Source organism: Limanda limanda, chromosome 4, assembly GCF_963576545.1.
Source record: "Limanda limanda chromosome 4, fLimLim1.1, whole genome shotgun sequence".
Taxonomy (NCBI): Eukaryota; Metazoa; Chordata; class Actinopteri; order Pleuronectiformes; family Pleuronectidae; genus Limanda; species Limanda limanda.
Genome location: NC_083639.1, coordinates 29,457,889 through 29,475,889, shown reverse-complemented (window position 1 = coordinate 29,475,889; position 18,001 = coordinate 29,457,889). Strand labels below are relative to the sequence as shown.

General features: G+C 40.1%; 1 pseudogene; it reads right to left on the bottom strand.

Moving 5' to 3' along the window:
- Positions 1 to 656: 656 nt before the first annotated feature.
- On the bottom strand, positions 657 to 16,664 carry LOC132999957 (gastrula zinc finger protein XlCGF8.2DB-like; annotated as a pseudogene).
- Between the last annotated feature and the right edge of the window lie 1,337 nt (positions 16,665 to 18,001).

Below are 18,001 nucleotides of genomic sequence, written 5' to 3'. Positions count from 1 at the left end.
TAAACAAACATGTCTGACTGTGAGAAGCTGATTAATATGTCTCTTGAGGAGACAATTCAACTGTAGCCAGTGCAGCCTCCGTTCATACAGAAACAAAGAGGAGGAGGGCGACAACGCCATTATCTTTTTAGTAGACTTTTATTCTTGGAAACACATTGAATACATAAAGGAGAACACACACTGTCATTGAATCTCACGAACCAAGAAACCATTGTTTAAAAACAAACATATTTAATCATATGAACATGTTAAGAACACACATACATACTGGGCAAGGAACACACTTTAACCTTAAAATTACAAGAGGGACATTATGAAAAATAGATAAATTATGTAGAAATCTGTAGAAATAAGATATATAAACACATATCTTTCATGTTATTCAATGATTTATATTTTCTAGGGACATAAAACCTGGTAGTAGTTTATTTAAAACAGTGAACTATGAATATGTATACTATGAATATCTGCTGATAAATCCTAATAAATCTTTTGTTGCAAAGGTTGCAACTGAATCACTTCTCTCCTTTATGAATCCTCACATGTCTCGTACAATAGGACTGAATCTTAAATCTTTCACCACACTCAGATCAACTAAACGCTTTCTTTCTTGTATGAATCCTCATATGTCTATTTAGACTGCCCCTATGGCTAAATCTTTCACAACACTCAGAGCAACTAAACGGTTTCTCTCCCGTATGAATCCTCATATGTGTATTTAGACTGCCCCTTTGGTTAAATCTTTCACCACACTCAGAGCAACTAAACGGTTTCTCTCCTGTATGAATCCTCATATGTGTATTTAGATGGCCCCTTTGGTTAAATCTTTCACCACACTCAGAGCAACTAAACGCTTTCTCTCCTGTATGAATCCTCATATGTGTATTTAGATGGCCCCTTTGGTTAAATCTTTCACCACACTCAGAGCAACTAAACGGTTTCTCTCCAGTATGAATCCTCATATGTGTATTTAGACTGCCCCTATGGCTAAATCTTTCACAACACTCAGGGCAACTAAACGGTTTCTCTCCTGTATGAATCCTCATATGTCTATTTAGATTGCCCCTTTGGTTAAATCTTTTACCACACTCAGAGCAGCTGAACGATTTTTTTTCTGTCTTACATCCCACATCACTTACAGGCTGTTTGTTGTTTCTTGTATTTAAACCAGTCTGAGTTTCCCTGGTCTCAATCCAATCATCCTCACTCTCTTCAGTCTCAGAAGAGTCTTCAGTCTTGTCCTCAGGACCTTGTTGTAAACGTCCATCAGGACCTGAGTTCCTGGCTGGTTCTGGTCCTCCACAGTCCGCTCTGTTCTCCTTCATCTCACTCGGATGAAGCCTTGACGATTTAGGTTTCTCTTGATCTTCTTCACTCTTCACAGCAACAGGAGTCAATGTGAACTTGATATCAGCCTCCTCCAGTCCTTGAAGCTGCTGTCCATCCTGATTGGTCCACGGTTCCTCCTGTTCCTCTTTAATGTGGGGGGGCTCTGGATCCTCCTGGTCCACAAGGGGGCTCCACTGCTGCTCCTCAGGGGGAACCTCTTCTTTCTTCACCATCAGTTGCTGGACGTCTGCAGGACACACTGAAACACAAAAACAAATGTTTATAATTTCAGAGTTTCCTGAAGTGTTTTGAAAAACTTGTGTTGTGTCGTTTAATGTCGACTGTTGTGATTTTTGAACGATCACATTCAGGAAGTAGAGATGTTGAGGTCGTTTACAGTTGGTGTTACGACGCAGCTCGTAAAGGAAGCAGCATAAAACAAAAGGTTTCTGGTAAAAAAAAGTTTTTCATTCACAGCAGCAGGTTTTCTGCACAGACTCGTTCACAACAGCATTAAATCCTCCTCATTATTCAGGTGAGAGGTGGAGCAGCCGGGTGCAGCAGACAGAGACAGGAAGTGGAGGATTAACTCCGCTGCTCGAGCTGATGCTAGCTTACGTTAGCCTGTGAGCGGTTCCTTCTCGATTATGAAAAAAAAAATTCATAATCACGATTATTTTGGATAATATTGAAATCACAATTATTCAAACGATTACTTCTGAGTTTGAAAATATGATGCATTTATTTATCGGCTACGTGCTATAGAATGGCGCTGTGCGTCCGCTACATTGTGTGGTGCTGCTCCTCTTCAGATTCTAAGAATCCGAGGTGTTCCCATACAAGAGAACTTTTTCTACCCTTTTTGTCGATCAAGCGGGTCTGCCCTCCCTCTGCCATTTTCCACTCGTGGTGTTTTTTTTAAATACCGCCGGTCACCACAAACACAACTCTCCTCCTTCACTTTACAGCTGCTTGAGAGTGAGAATTCAGGGAATTCCTTTAAATATTCAGTATAAGCCCCAGGAGCACGGTACTACAGCAAATATGATTGGCTGTTGGTGTTTCTTGGATTGGCGTGAAAGACTCAGAACAAGACATTCAAATGAGTTGTAGCTGAGTTTAGGTTTAGGATTAATTCATAGACTGGAGTTAAAAATAGCAGCAACTCCACCTCCTCGTCCAAATTCTCTGAAAGGTGTGAATTTATATGACTGGGGGGAGTAGATTCATTTGGACTGACATGTTCCAAAACCTCCCGCCACAAGACCAGCTTCTTCCCGGCTGCAGTTGGCCTTATCAACAAGGCCCGGTGTAACAGGCCATAGTATACCCCCCGGCCGAACTATACCCGGGGTTAAAGGGGCCTAGGCTAGATTATACCCCGGGTATATTATGGCCTAGGCCAATTCATACCCCTCAGGCCAGATTATACCCCCATGATATCAGTCGTGTTGAATGATATACACAATAATTACTTAATTTTTCAACATTTTATTGGGGGTTCAGCTTTGTCAGGTAAATTAAGGGAGAAAACTAACTAACTTATATCTTAAAACTCTCAAACAAAGACTTTTATTACTTCAACCTGAAAAACTGATAAAATCAAAACAACCAAAGATCAAAACACCTCTCAGTAGTGTTACACATTAAAATAAAAGCACATAGCCAAAACATAATGCAATTGTAACATAATATAATAAAAGTTAATTATTATATATATATAAAAAAAATGGTGTTAGAGGAATCAGCTATCCCATCTCGCCTCAGCAAACTCTAGTCCTCTGCTTGCATTAAGCAGGGCTTATAAAGGCAAGCTTCACCCCTGGAGCCTCCCCCCAAAAAAGAAAAATTCAAAACTTCTTAACAGTTCTACAGTAAAGTACTGCACCTTTATTTATCACAAGAACGAGAGCTAAGAAGAAATGCAAAGTGCACACTAAAGAATTAAAACAAATGACAACTTAGCTAACAAACAATAATAATTATAATAACAAGAAATAAAATTATATATGCAAGTTTGCTTTCAATTTAAATGATATATTGTATAATATGTTACACGTTTTAAATAATCAAAATAGAATATGCAAAATAAACAAACAAATAAATAAATAGTATAAATTAACTTTGTCTCAAGAACTATTAACATTCCACTCCCTAGCATCACACTTCAAGGGTTACAGTGCAATCCTTCTGGCCTTCCTTGCTGCAAAGTCATCAATCAAAACATCGTTTTCAATTGTTTGAAATTAGAAAAACTCCTCTCGGCTGAAGCTACTGTTACTGGTAGTGTTGCTCTGATCCACAGAGCAATACACAAGTTGGGATATATTTCTGTGAGCTGCTTTGCATGTATGAAAGAGTTCTCATGCTCTTTGATGGCCAGTAAGGTAAAATGTCTAACTCCTTGGCCAGCTTATTTAGTTATTAAGCATTTTGGTGTATTTGGCCTGACATACTTTTTTCATTCCAAGATAGCTGTTGATTAGTTGAATCCGGTCTGATTAAACTCTCTAGCTCGCTACACCAATACTAACATTGTTCTTATAACTCAAATTTCAACTTCATGACACCAGTGTTAATTTTGGTATCTTTTTTAGATTTAGTATAGTCTATGGATGAAAATGCATATTAGCTTTAGTCACATTGAGTCATTTTTATCCTTCTTAGTTTTAGTCTAGTTTTCGTTGATGGAAACTCAGAACATTTTTGTCTAGTTTCAGTCACATTTAATAGTCCATCTTATAGCCACATTTAACCCCTTTCCTTCCCCTCTCAGGCCCAGGGACCCCCTGTGTTGTGTCTACAACTGCATAATAGTCTAGCTTGCATTACTTAATAATTGTGGATACAATTAGTCTCTGATACAGATCTCCTAGTATATGCCTACAGCTCAATTCCAATTAATGCAGTGTAAATTATCATTAAAATATAAGAGAATATCCAGCCTAGATTTTGAAGATTCAAATGCTTTGATAGCACAACACAACTACTATGCCTACCTGACCTTAGAGCTAAATCAACCACATATCCACCATGTATAGTTTTGCCCTGGACAGTTTATCCCCTGGGGTATACTCTGGCCTGGAGGGGTATAGTATGGCCTAGGCTGTTTTACACCCCGGGGTATAGTTTGGTTTAATTTGGGCGGGAGTTAATTTGGCCACCGGTTATTTGGTTATTTGACACCGGGACCCCCACCTGGCTTGGACTGTTATCCCGCACCCACGCCTCATTTCTGTGTTACATTAACACACATAACAGTATATTGCAAATTGCACATCCACATTTCTCTCCTGTTTTGCATTTTACTTTTTATTTTACTTTTTATATCTCGTATATAACTGTTTTGCATTTTACTCTTTATTTAACTTTTTATATCTTGGATATTATTTTTTTATAAACAGTTATTTCTTTCTTATGTGAAGTACTTATTGTGTTTTTATGCTTTATGTTAAATGTATGCACCTATTTACTAAAGAAAATTCCAGGTAGGTGTAAAGCTACTTGGCAATAAATCCTTTCTGATTCTGATTCATCAGGATGCAGCCACGTCTCAGTGAGGGACAATAAATCTATGTTGTAATCTGAGACTAGTTCATTTACTTAAATAGCTTTTGATGACAGTGATCTCATGTTTAAAAGACCACATTTAAAAGTCTTAGTTTCCTGAGTTGTTGCAGAGGTTGTGTTAATTTCTATTAGATTATTATTTATTGTGTGTAATTCTCGCTCTGTTAATGTTTGATTTAAATCATGTAATCGGACGGTGGACAGACACAGTCTCTATGGGGTTGTGTGACTGATCCAGAGGGAGCAGAGAAGTGTGTAGCACTGCAGCTCTGCTTCCTGGTCCCAACTCTGGGTTGTCATGTTATAGACTGGGTAATATTCCTAGAATAACAGAGCTAGCTTAGGCTAAGCTACGTGGTAAGCTAGGTGGCTACGTGCTAAGCTAGGTGGCTAGCGGCGGCTAAGCTAACTACAGCTAACGGAGCTTCTAGGTCGCTGAGCCTCTCGCCTCCATCGCTACCAACACACTGCATTTATTACATGTAGCACTACTGTTAATGGAGGCGGAGGAGTCAGTGAACATGAGCCACTCGGAGCAAGAGGGAGAGAGAGAAGCCATCGCTGCTGTATCAGCCTGTTAGACTACGAGGCTGAGCTCACACAGAACACAGAGTCACGAAGCACCAGAGAGGAGGGGCTGGGATGTGTGGCTGTTTAACTACAGATCGGTGATTGTAGCCGGAGTGATGCAGAGAAACAGCTGTTAGCAGAGGAGCTAGTTCAGAGAGCGTGAGCAGCATAGATAGATATAGATAGATATGATGCTAGCTAACGTTAGCCTGTTAGCGGTTCCTCTAGGGACTGACCTGCTCTGTGCAGCCGGACTTCGGGCTGCATCACGGCATCGAGCAGCCTCCTCTGGCGGCAGATCTCCAGCTCTGTCCGCTCCACTCGCTCCTCGTACCCAGCCACGGTTTCCTCCAGCCCCGCGAGGATCTCCTCCACCTCCGCCGCGAGCCGCTCGGTTAGCATCGCTCTCAGCTCCGGGACTCGAGCCTTTCCTCCTCCTTCCTCCACCTGCAGCAGGAAGTCTTCAGCGGCAGCGCGGATCCGCTCATGTACCGACTCCCGCAGCAGCTGCATGGCGGACATGTTGCTCCTTCCTCCTCACTCTGAGTCTCTGAGGGGACAAAGAGACAAAGACAGGAAACAGAGACTCCGATAGTTGTGAAACAAAGCTTATTTCCTGTTGCCAGTAGGCGGCGCCATCGGTATTATTACATACAGACTAATAGATCTGTTCAAGTAGGGAGTGTTCATGTTATTAGACTTCACGCCGATACATAATAAAATCACTGCTAATTTCCAAAGAGCACAGCTGCCTCTCTCCCCTCACGGTCGTATCTGGTGGAAATGGGGTTTGTCTCGTGAAAACGTGACGGGCTCCTGACAGCATCTCACTGCTGAATTGTGACCTAGATATCAAACAGGCTGCTGCTGTCACTCTGAAGCTGACACTGTCCAAGTTATACACATTGACTTGTTTTCTCAGGTTTTTGATGCAACAAACACAACAAGAGAACGTAGAGACCTCATTCAAGCTTTGTGAAGGAGAATGCATTCAAGGTAACATTGGAAGTGTTTTTATTATATTTTGCTGTTATCTTGCCTTTGGAAATCGGACTTAATTGAAATTCAAACATTCACAGTTTATGTAGCGTTGAACGTGAAATGATGAATGTGAGACTTTTAAATGTTAACAAGATGTATATTAGCTATCTATCCTAATCACTTTGTACCAAGCCGAAAGACAGCACCTTTGATTAACCTGTGTATGGACCTATGGACAGTCCTACAACTGCAATGTGGCTAAGGGGAAATGGCTTCTTGCCTTGGCTTAAATTCAAGGAGATATGGGACACCTTCATGCAATTTTTTGAAAGCGACCAAGTGGAAATTAATGAGTGAAACAGAATAAAGAAGCAGCACCTAATAGGATGAATATTAATTGTAACTAATTTATATTATGAATAAGAGAACGTTATTTTATCTAGGCTTTTGATTTGATTGATTGTAATTTAATTTAATTTATCTGTATTTGTATAATTATGTCTTTATTTACTTTCATTTATTCTTATATTTTTATATATGTATTTTTTTTCAATTATTTTATTTAATCCTATTTAAGTTATTTAATTCCGGCCTCTTTTTCTTTACCCTGATTGTTTGATTGTGGGTTGGGGGTGTTCATAAACGTTTGTATGTTTATAAATGTTTGAATGTATGTTTCTTTTATGTAAAACTCAATAAATATATTGTTAAAAAAAAAATGTTAACATGAAAACTCCACAGGGCCCATTCAATGTCTCATTTAAAAACTGGATGATCTTGTTTTGATTGCGTGTTAAGGCCGGCGCATGCTTCTGCGTTTTCACGGGAACGGAGACGCAGGAGCCCTTCCGGGCCCCTCACGGCCCTTCCTACGTCCTTACGTGCGTCGGCCAATTTTTCTAACTAGACGGCAAAGCCCCGCAAGGGTCACCCGGCCGCGAGGGCTGTGATTGGTCTGCTGACTACATCATTTCCGGAGTCGCATTTCCGGTTCATGCCCGGAAACCACGGAAGATTTAGAAGAACGAATATGGACCAGATAGAAGAGCACTTGGCAGAAGAGATCCGACACTATGTCCACTAGTATAACCCGTCACTAACCGGCGGATTGTTCCGCCAGAAAAAGGCTCTGCGGAGGCGCCGTGGCGATGTAAATAAATCGCTCTTCTTCGTGCAACACACGAAGAAGAGCCGACTTCGACAAAAAACATTACTGCGCCTAGTGTTCTGGCAGGGTATTGCATGGCAACACACGCGCAACGGTTGGAGAACCATGAATGACAACGAGTCCTGCGTTACAGCTGTGTGCCTGCGGGCCCCTGACGACGCAGAAGCATGCGCCGGCCTTAAGTCGTACGTTGACCTCTGACCTCTCTCCAACATGTGTTCTTGGTGGAGTCGGTGTGCGACGACCCTGAGGTGATAGCTGCTTTATAGCAGTATGCAACAAATGAACACTAGATGGCGACAGTAAAGTGGACTGAAGCCCTGGCTGATCATGCTGCCCTGCTTGGCTGAAATAATCATTATTACCATCGCTCTAGTTATGGATGAAAGAAAAGCTGTATTTGAGCTTCTTTGAATTATTTAAAAGGTTTACACCCTTAAATGAAGAGAAGGTGTGTGAGGGTTGTTCTTGACTTATTCTATCATTAAAAGGAGACATATTCAGGGTCATAATTTGAATTTGTGTTTTGATTTGAAAATGTTTACTTGCTCCAATCTTCAGAAAACACATCCCTTTCTTCAGACTGTCCTTTGCTGCAGCTCCTCTGCAGATTCAGGAGCTTCTGGAGCATCTGGAGCTTCGGGTGCTTGAGGAGCTTCAGGAGCTATGTTGTCTGTGGGGGAGAGGAGCTTCCTTCACTGAGGACTTTGGGCTTTTTAACTGCCGTTTTTTTACATGCACAAACTAGAATGACTCATTAACAGTCCCCTTAAATTCTCCAATTCAATTCAAAGTCTCCTTTGAATTGGCTTCTGTTGTTGAGCCTGTTATTAGAGTCAATGTGGACATGATGGTTACTAGTGCCAGAGTAACCAGAGGCGGTGGACTAGTGGCAGGGTCTTGGACTTCTGGCGGAGAGGGTCTCTGTTTCGATGTTTGACTCCGCGGAGTTTCTGCAAAAACTTGCCTGGTCGTTGATCGTTGTTGAACAACGATCAACAACGAAAGACGAACCTGGTTCTGTCCAAGAATCAAAAAGACTATTCTCCCTACCCTGCCTAGTGTCCCTAGGCAGGGTAGGCGCTGTACATGGCTGCCCACTGCTCTGTGTGTCCTTCACCAGATGGGAAAAATGCATAAGACAAAATTCCCTTCATTGCATGAGTGTGTTTCTGCATGTTGTGCATGTGTGTGGGACAAATAAAGTGTATCTTATCTTATCTTACTCTGCTCGGCTGTGATCAGGAGTCCCCAGATCTTTTGTTTTGTCCTTGAACACCTTGCAGCATCTCATCTCCTACCAGGATGAAACCCTGAGCGACTCTGCTCTCGTACCTCGGCGGAATAGTTACACTCCCTTGTCACGTCACGTCCAGTTCAAGCGCCCCAGGCTCTACAGTGCAGGCAACCCGCCCTGGCTACCGCTTGCCCCCACGCCATCAGCTCTGATGCCAGAGGGACGGCAAAGCCAAGTTAGTGAAAGAGTTACAGCCCCCCCCCCCCCCTTCAAATATGTCTCCATCTCCGTGTTGACATGGGACTCGTCTCTGTGTGTCTGTCACGTGTCGGGTCTCGAAGGGAAGTTCTCTTTCTTGAATGTTTCTTGGCCGTCTGATGTTTGTCTTGCATGACCTTTGCTTCACCACTGGTCTGTTTCCAGCATGAATATGCAGAACAGCATGAGTTGAGCCTTAAAAAGATATAAAAGACAAACATATGCATCAAACACAGAACATATATGACACATATTAGTAGAGCCTGGTCGATATGACCCTTATTCACAATTATGAAAACCTTTATTTTACAGAATAAACAATGCAGAAACGATTTATGTTTATATTTGACATTAAAACGTTTATTTTCTGAGCTCACCAGTGTTAATTTTGGCAGCTATTTTTGATTTAGTCTTAGTCTTAGTCTTTTGACGAAAATGCATATTAGTTTTAGTCTAGTTTTAGTCATTTTTATCCTTCTTAGTTTTAGTCTAGTTTTAGTCGACGAAAACAAATTACATTTTAGTCTAGTTTTAGTCGACGAAAACAAACTACATTTTAGTCGACGAAAACAAATTACATTTTAGTCTAGTTTTAGTCGACGAAAACAAATTACATTTTAGTCTAGTTTTAGTCACATTTAATAGCCACATTAAACTCCTTATCTTCCCTTCTCAGGTCCAGGGACCCCCTGTGTTGTGTCTACAACTGCATACTAGTCTAGCTTGCAGTACTTAGGTTGTCCATTAGATGTCCCTCCTATAGGTCTATAGCAGGGGTCGGCAACCTTTACTATCAAAAGAGCCATTTTGCCCCCTCTTCCCCCAAATAAAATTTGTCTGGAGCCGCAAAACATATTTGATAACAAAGCTGATCAAATTTTATATAAAGTTATACTATACTAATCTGTAGATTATTGCATTTATGAAATTATAGAACAACAATAAAGAAAACTGTTGACATTTTATTTATTTTTACCTGTTACAACAAAGGGAAACACCAAATGCTTATGAAGAGGAGAAGAAAATACACAGGCAAGTGTAGGCCTACTTTGAAATAAATTAAACGCAGAACTATGTAGGGTTATTTGAGTCATCCCCATATTTGTGGGAAATGTATCAAATAAGAAGTACCCTATTTTGAAATAAATAAAAACATATAGCTGCAGTCTATATATTTTAGTTGGCTTTGGCGAAATGTGAAAACAAAAACTGAAAGCAGATCAGACTGGAGGCGGACACAGAAGCTGGAGCTTGGTAGAAACCAGCTGCAGCCTCTGCTCTGATCCAGAAGCTGCGGCGCTGATCTCAGAGCAGCTGAGACCAGAGGAACTCTGTGTTTTCACTGTTTCCATAGTTAAGAAGCAGGTGAGTCAGTGAGCGGCCTGCTTCACATGAACGAGCTCTGATCTCACTGTCTCTCTGAGCGAGTGCGCGGGGGCGGAGCCTCGGGACCGGTGTGCTGTCTGGCAACACACACACGCACACAGACACACACACAGACACACACACTCGCCGCTCCGGGTACTTCATGACGGCCTGATACGATTATGTTTTTAAAAATTGTTGTGACTTAGTCAACCGCAAAACATTTTCGTTTCGTCTCGTCTCGTTAACGAAAATTAAAATAGATTTCGTCATAGTTTTTATTTTCAAAGATCCATTTCGTTACGTCTTCGTCTCGTCTTAGTCATGGGAAAAGGGGCGTTAACGAATATTTTTCGTTATCGTTATCGTCAACGAAATTAACACTGGAGCTCACAATCTTTATATTTGGTTGTATTTGTGTTTTCTATTTAATTGCAGTTAATTATTACAAAGTTTATTGTAAAACTTTTAAATATCACGCCTGGATTAAATTTATTCTTCATTAGGGTTTGATAATGATGTTTTAAGAGTCATTGCATTAAAATATATATCAGCATTAATTTTTTAAATATAGATGTTTTGTTTTACTATTTAAATTTAAAGCTAATATAAAATGTATATTATAGATTTTAAACCCATAAAAAAAGTGTTTTTTATTTACAAATGCATATTCACAAGTATATTTGTTGTGTATTTGTTGTGTATGTATTGGCCTTGCCTTGTGGGTACAGTGCTTCAGCCCATCCTCTCTCTCTCTCTCTCTCTCTCTCTCTCTCTCTCTCTCTCTCTCTCTCTCTCTCTCTCTCTCTCTCTCTCTCTCTCTCTCTCTCTCTCTCTCTCTCTCTCTCTCTCTCTCTCTCTCTCTCTCTCTCTCTCTCTCTCTCTCTCTCTCTCTCTCTCTCTCTCTCTCTCTCTCTCTCTCTCTCTCTCTCTCTCTCTCTCTCTCTCTCTCTCTCTCTCTCTCTCTCTCTCTCTTCGTCTTTCAGCCCCGAATAGGAAGCAGATGTCTGTGAGTATTTTTTGTGAAGACTTGGTAAAAAAAACTTTAGCCAACGTTTCATTTTCTTTCCCATAATTCATCCCATTGTTCAAGTCATGTTATCTGCATATACATTATCACAGTGTTTCATGTTTTTTTATGGATTTCCAGCACTTTGGTTTCTTCAACCTTCCATCACCTTTGCACTCAGAAAGCTGCTGTCGATATGTTTCATCTCAGCGACGTTATCAAGAACGACTATCGCACCCTGATTCTTTGGAAGCTTACTAAATGGCTGCGACAGTAAAAAACAGCTTCTTTAAAAGCATTTGATTATCACATTTGTCAGACTCCTAGATATGTTTTAAAGAGGTAAAATGATAGACAAGTACCTATACTTTGCTGTGCACATATATAATGTATTAATAATTATAAGATAGTTGTTTAAGAGTGTCTCAGTATTGATTAAAGTGAAGCAATCACACGTAGGTTCAGAAAAGTGATTAATAATTAATAACTTCTTCTTAGACAATGTTCTAATGATCAGTCTCCAGTGCTGCAGCCGTTTAACAGCACTCCACATACAGTGCCTTGCATAAGTATTCACCCCCCTTGGACTTTTTCCCATTTTGTACTGTTACAAGCTGGATTTCAAATAGACTGAAACTGACTTTTTCCCATTTGATCAACACAATATGAATAGTACTTTGAAGGAGCAAAATACCTTTTATTGTGAAACAAACAATAATGAGAACAAAAAAGTTGACATCTGTTGAGTGCATAAGTATTCACCCCCCTGAGTCAATACTTGGTAGAACCTCTTTTCACTGCAATTACAGCTGTAAGTCTTTTGGGGTAGGTCTCTAAAAGCTTTACACATCTAGAGATGGAAATGTTTGTCCATTCTTCTTGGCAATAAAGATGAAGCTCAGACAGATTGGATGGACACCGTCTGTGAACAGCAATTTTCAAGTCTTGCCATAGATTCTCAATTAGATTTAGGTCTGGGCTTTGACTGGACTATTTCAAGACATTAACATGCTTTGATATAAACCATTCCATTGTAGCTCTGGCTGTATTTTTATGTTCATTGTCCTGCTGGAAGATAAATCTCCACCCCAGTCTCAAGTCTTTTGCTGACTGCATCAGATTTTCTTCAAGGATTGTCCTGTATTTAGCTCAATGCATCTTTCCCTCAGCTCTGACCAGTTTCCTGTACCTGCTGAAGAGAAGCATCCCCACAGCATGACACTACCACCACCATGTTTCACTGTTGGGATGGTGTGCTCAGGGTGATGGGCAGTGTTGGGATTGCCGCCACACAGTGTTTTGCATTGAGGCCAAAAAGTTAAATATTGGTCTCATCTAACCAGAAAACCTTCTTCCACATGTTTGCCGTGTCTCCCACATGGCTTGTGGCAAACTCCAAATGCGATTTCTCATGGTTCCCTTTCAACAACGGCTTCTTCTTGTCAATCTTCCATAAAGGCCAGATTTGTGGAGTACACGACTAATAGTTGTCCTGTGGACAGATTCTCCCACATCAGCTGTGGATCTTTGCAGCTCCTCCAGAGTTACCATGGGCCGCTTGGTTGCTCCTCTGATTAATTTTCTCCTTGTCCGGCCTGTCTGTTTGGGTGGACGGCCTTGTCTTGGTAGGTTTGTGGTTGTGCCATATTCTTCCATTTCAAGATGATGGATTTTATGGTGCTCAGTGAGATGTTCAAAGCTTTGGATATTTTCTTATAAGCTAACCCTGCTTCATACTTCTCCACAAATTCATCCCTGACTGTTTGGTGAGCTCCCTGGTCTTCATCATGCTGTTTGTTCAGTAATGGTCTATAACAAACTCTGAGGCCTTCACAGAACAGGTGTATTTATACTGAGATTAAATTACAGACATGTGGACCGTATTTACTAATTTTGTGACTTGCAAATGTGACTTGTGAAGGCAATTGGTCGCACCAGATGTTTGTTAGGTGTTTCACAGTAAAGGGGGTGAATACATATGCACTCAACACTTTTAAGGTTTTTATTTGTAAATAATTTTGAAATCCATGTAATATTTCCCCCCACTTCCAAATGATGGACTATTTTACCGGCTCGATTATATAAAATCACAATGAAATACATTTGAATCTCTGGTTATACCATGACAAAATGTAGAAAAGTCCAAGGGGGGTGAATACTTATGCAAGGCACTGTAAATGACCCAATTTTCCAAATAGGACCTTAAGACTCCTGAGACACTATTAGTTTCCTCTAATAGTATTTTCTGCTGTGAGGCATTAATCTGTGAGTGTCAGTGACGTTTCCTCTCTCTTCAAGGAGTCCCTGTGTGAAGGAATCGACTTTGACAGCTCCGAGGAAACTAGTGGCTGGTTCCGCTTACTTCTGGATAGAAGTATTTTTGAACTACAGTTTATTCTTAACTCTGGACATTATAATCTGAGAAAATTTGAACATTTCATCAAGACAAAGACAGAAACTGCAGATATACAGAAATAAAAAATGACCCTGTGTTCAGGTTGCCAGGCTTTGACCTGGAGGCCTTATCATTAGTATCATAAACTCTTCTGCATGTGCACTACAAGAAATCTATCAACAAAACAACACAACACAGTGTTTAACACAACTGGCAACTAATCCTAATTGTACTGTAAATAATACAAAGCCTTACTGATCATTACATACACTGAGTATCAGCTCCTCTATTCTTCTCAATACAAGAACATTATTATGGTAAAAAATACATTTCTACATTTGCAAACAGATCATGTTATAAAGTAAATGCTGTAAAAACTTTTTATAATATAAATCCGTTCATCTCATAGACAGACATTTGCACTTGTGATTGTTATCTGAAGCCATCGTGTGTTGTCTCATCTTATAGATTTGAGAGATTGTACTGAACAGGGTTCTGGAGGAAGATTCAAATGCTGTATAAAGATTTATCCCTCTTGTTATAGAAGCATTGTTAGAAAATACTTCACAGTACTTGACATATTGTCCCGGCAGTAGGTAACTGATTGAACTTTCTGTCTCGAGCTGCTGTTCACAATGTTTTTAATGTGTCTCAATCAACTCTTAATGATACATATTCATTATGTGTTCTTTGAAGGGATTTGTAGGTATTATTGCTATTTTGTTGAGATACTTTTGTTCATGTTATCAAACGAAGAATTTGCTTTATTTGCTTCTTGCAAACGTTTATTTGCTTCTTAACTTTTCCTCAACATCAGCCTTTTTATTAACTAATGCAGAGTTTCATTGGATGACTGTGTAATGTTTGATCATTGATAAGTTATTGCCGTGCTCCAATCAGCCTCCTTGTGCCTTTTTAGCAGACGATAAAAGTGAGTTTCAATGAGTCTTGTTTTTGCTCAAAGAAATATCAGAGACAAAGGAATCTGTGCATTCAACTGTTATTAATCATTTTTGATTTACATTGTATTGTCCCTTTTTATATGAAAAACGTCAACATTATTAAAGAACTAAATTGAATTAGATTTCGTGGCTAATTTGCTTTGTTTTACCTTGTTTTATCAGCACAAGGCCCAAAGTGTCACAGAATGGAGAGGTTGAATGGAGAAGCTCAATGACTCAGCAGGTTGAATAGCAAATAAGAAAAAGGGAAAGTAATTCAATTATTCATTCAGTTGCTTATTTCTCCTATTAAGATTCATTATCAAATGGATATTTAAATCACCCCTCCCCCCAATTAATAAACAAGATGAGGGAGAAGGGCAATTAGCACTATGGGGCTGTGGAGTTAGACAGCTCATTGACTTTCTGTTGACTGGGAGAACATATTAAAAGAAGCATTTATGTTTTTTTTTAATAATCCGAGAAATAGAAAAATATTGAAATTAATAATACAAGCAAACCTGATGTGACCACTGATACATAATCCTCAGTTAAACAGAAACCACCACAGCTCAGTTTCTTTTCATAGATGTCTTGAAAATAAGATATTTCATTATTATTATCATTCTCCTAGAGTTGCAACTACAAATTAAGGGAACAAATTGTTTCATCAACAAAGGCACTGGAAAATGAACACTGAGCTGAGCTTTACTCTTCTTGAAGCTGTGCCTAACAAAACACACCAGACAGCACCAAGTTAATACTTATTTCAAACTTTTGTAAACCGTAAATCAGATAGAACGAGACCCCTGGAACACGTTCACATTGACCGATCTATCATGACCAGAAAAACAAAAAAGTCTCAATTGCCGAGTTCCGACTTCACGTCAAACGTAAACAAACATGTCTGACTGTGAGAAGCTGATTAATATGTCTCTTGAGGAGACAATTCAACTGTAGCCAGTGCAGCCTCCGTTCATACAGAAACAAAGAGGAGGAGGGCGACAACGCCATTATCTTTTTAGTAGACTTTTATTCTTGGAAACACATGCAATACATAAAGGAGAACACACACTGTCATTGAATCTCACGAACCAAGAAACCATTGTTTTAAAACAAAGATATTTAATCATATGAACTAGTTAAGAACACACATACAAACTGTGCAAGGAACACACTTTAACCTTAAAATTACATGAAGGACATTATGAAAAATAAATACATTATGTAGAAATCTGTAGAAATAAGATTTATAAACACAAATCTTTCGTGTTATTCAATGAGTTATATTTTCTAGGGACATAAAACCTGTTAGTAGTCTATTTAAAACAGTGAGCTATAAATATGTATACTATGAATATCTGCTGATAAATCCTAATAAATCTTTTGTTGCAAAGGTTGCAACTGAATCACTTCTCTCCTTTATGAATCCTCAGATGTCTCGTACAAGAGGACTGAATCTTAAATCTTTCACCACACTCAGATCAACTAAACGCTTTCTTTCTTGTATGAATCCTCATATGTCTATTTAGACTGCCCCTATGGCTAAATCTTTCACCACACTCAGAGCAACTAAACGGTTTCTCTCCAGTATGAATCCTCATATGTGTATTTAGAATGCCCCTTTGGTTAAATCTTTCACCACACTCAGAGCAACTAAACGGATTCTCTCCCGTATGAATCCTCATATGTCTATTTAGATGGCCCCTTTGGTTAAATCTTTTACCACACTCAGTGCAACTAAAGGGTTTCTCTCCTGTATGAATCCTCATATGTGTATTTAGATGGCCCCTTGCTGTATATCTTTTACCACACTCAGAGCAACTAAACGATTTTTTTTCTTTCTTACATCCCACATCACTTAGAGGCTGTTCGTTGTTTCTTGTATTTAAACCAGTCTGAGTTTCCCTGGTCTCCATCCAATCATCCTCATTGTCTTCAGTCTCAGAAGAGTCTTCAGTCTTGTCCTCAGGACCTTGTTGTAAACGTCCATCAGGACCTGAGTTCCTGGCTGGTTCTGGTCCTCCACAGTCCGCTCTGTTCTCCTTCGTCTCACTCGGATGAAGCTTTGACGATTTAGGTTTCTCTTGATCTTCTTCACTCTTCACAGCAACAGGAGTCAATGTGAACTTGATATCAGCCTCCTCCAGTCCTTGAAGCTGCTGTCCATCCTGATTGGTCCACGGTTCCTCCTGTTCCTCTTTAATGTGGTGGGGCTCTGGGTCCTCCTGGTCCACAAGGGGGCTCCACTGCTGCTCCTTAGGGGGAACCTCTTCTTTCTTCACCATCAGTTGCTGGACGTCTGCAGGACACACTGAAACACAAATACACACGTTTATAATTTCAGAGTTTCCTGAAGTGTTTTGAAAAACTTGTGTTGTGTCGTTTAATGTCGACTGTTGGGATTTTTGAACGATCACATTCAGGAAGTAGAAATGTTGAGGTTGTTTACAGTTGGTGTTACGACGCAGCTCGTAAAGGAAGCAGCATAAAACAAAAGGTTTCTGGTAAAGAAAAGTTTTTCATTCACAGCAGCAGGTTTTCTGCACAGACTCGTTCACAACAGCATCAAATCCTCCTCATTATTCAGGTGAGAGGTGGAGCAGCCGGGTGCAGCAGACAGACAGGAAGTGGAGTATTAACTCTGCTGCTCGAGCTGATGCTAGCTTACGTTAGCCTGTGAGCGGTTCCTCCTCGATTATGAAAAAAAAAAATCATAATCACGATTATTTTGGATAATATTGAAATTAAAATTATTCAAACGATTACTTATGATGCATTTATTCAGTGTTTCACTCCAAAAAAAAAGGCGGCTGCGTGCTGGAGAATGGCGCTGCGCGACCGCTACATTGTGTGGTTCTGCTCCTTTTCGGATTCTAAGAATCCGAGGTGTTCCCATACAAGAGAACTTTTTTGTTGTAACTTTGAACTTTTGTTTTTTTTAAAATACCGCCGGTCACCACACACACAACTCTCCTCCTTCACTTTCTCATAGGGCGGCTGTGGCTGAGGGGTAGAGTGGTCGTCCTCCAACCTGAAGGTCGGCGGTTCGATCCCCAGTCTGAACCATCTGCATGCCGAAGTGTCCTTGGGCAAGATGCTGAACCCTCAATAGCCCCCCATAGAATAACAAAGTGCTGCAAGTAGATGCACTGTATGAATGTGTGTGTAAATGGGT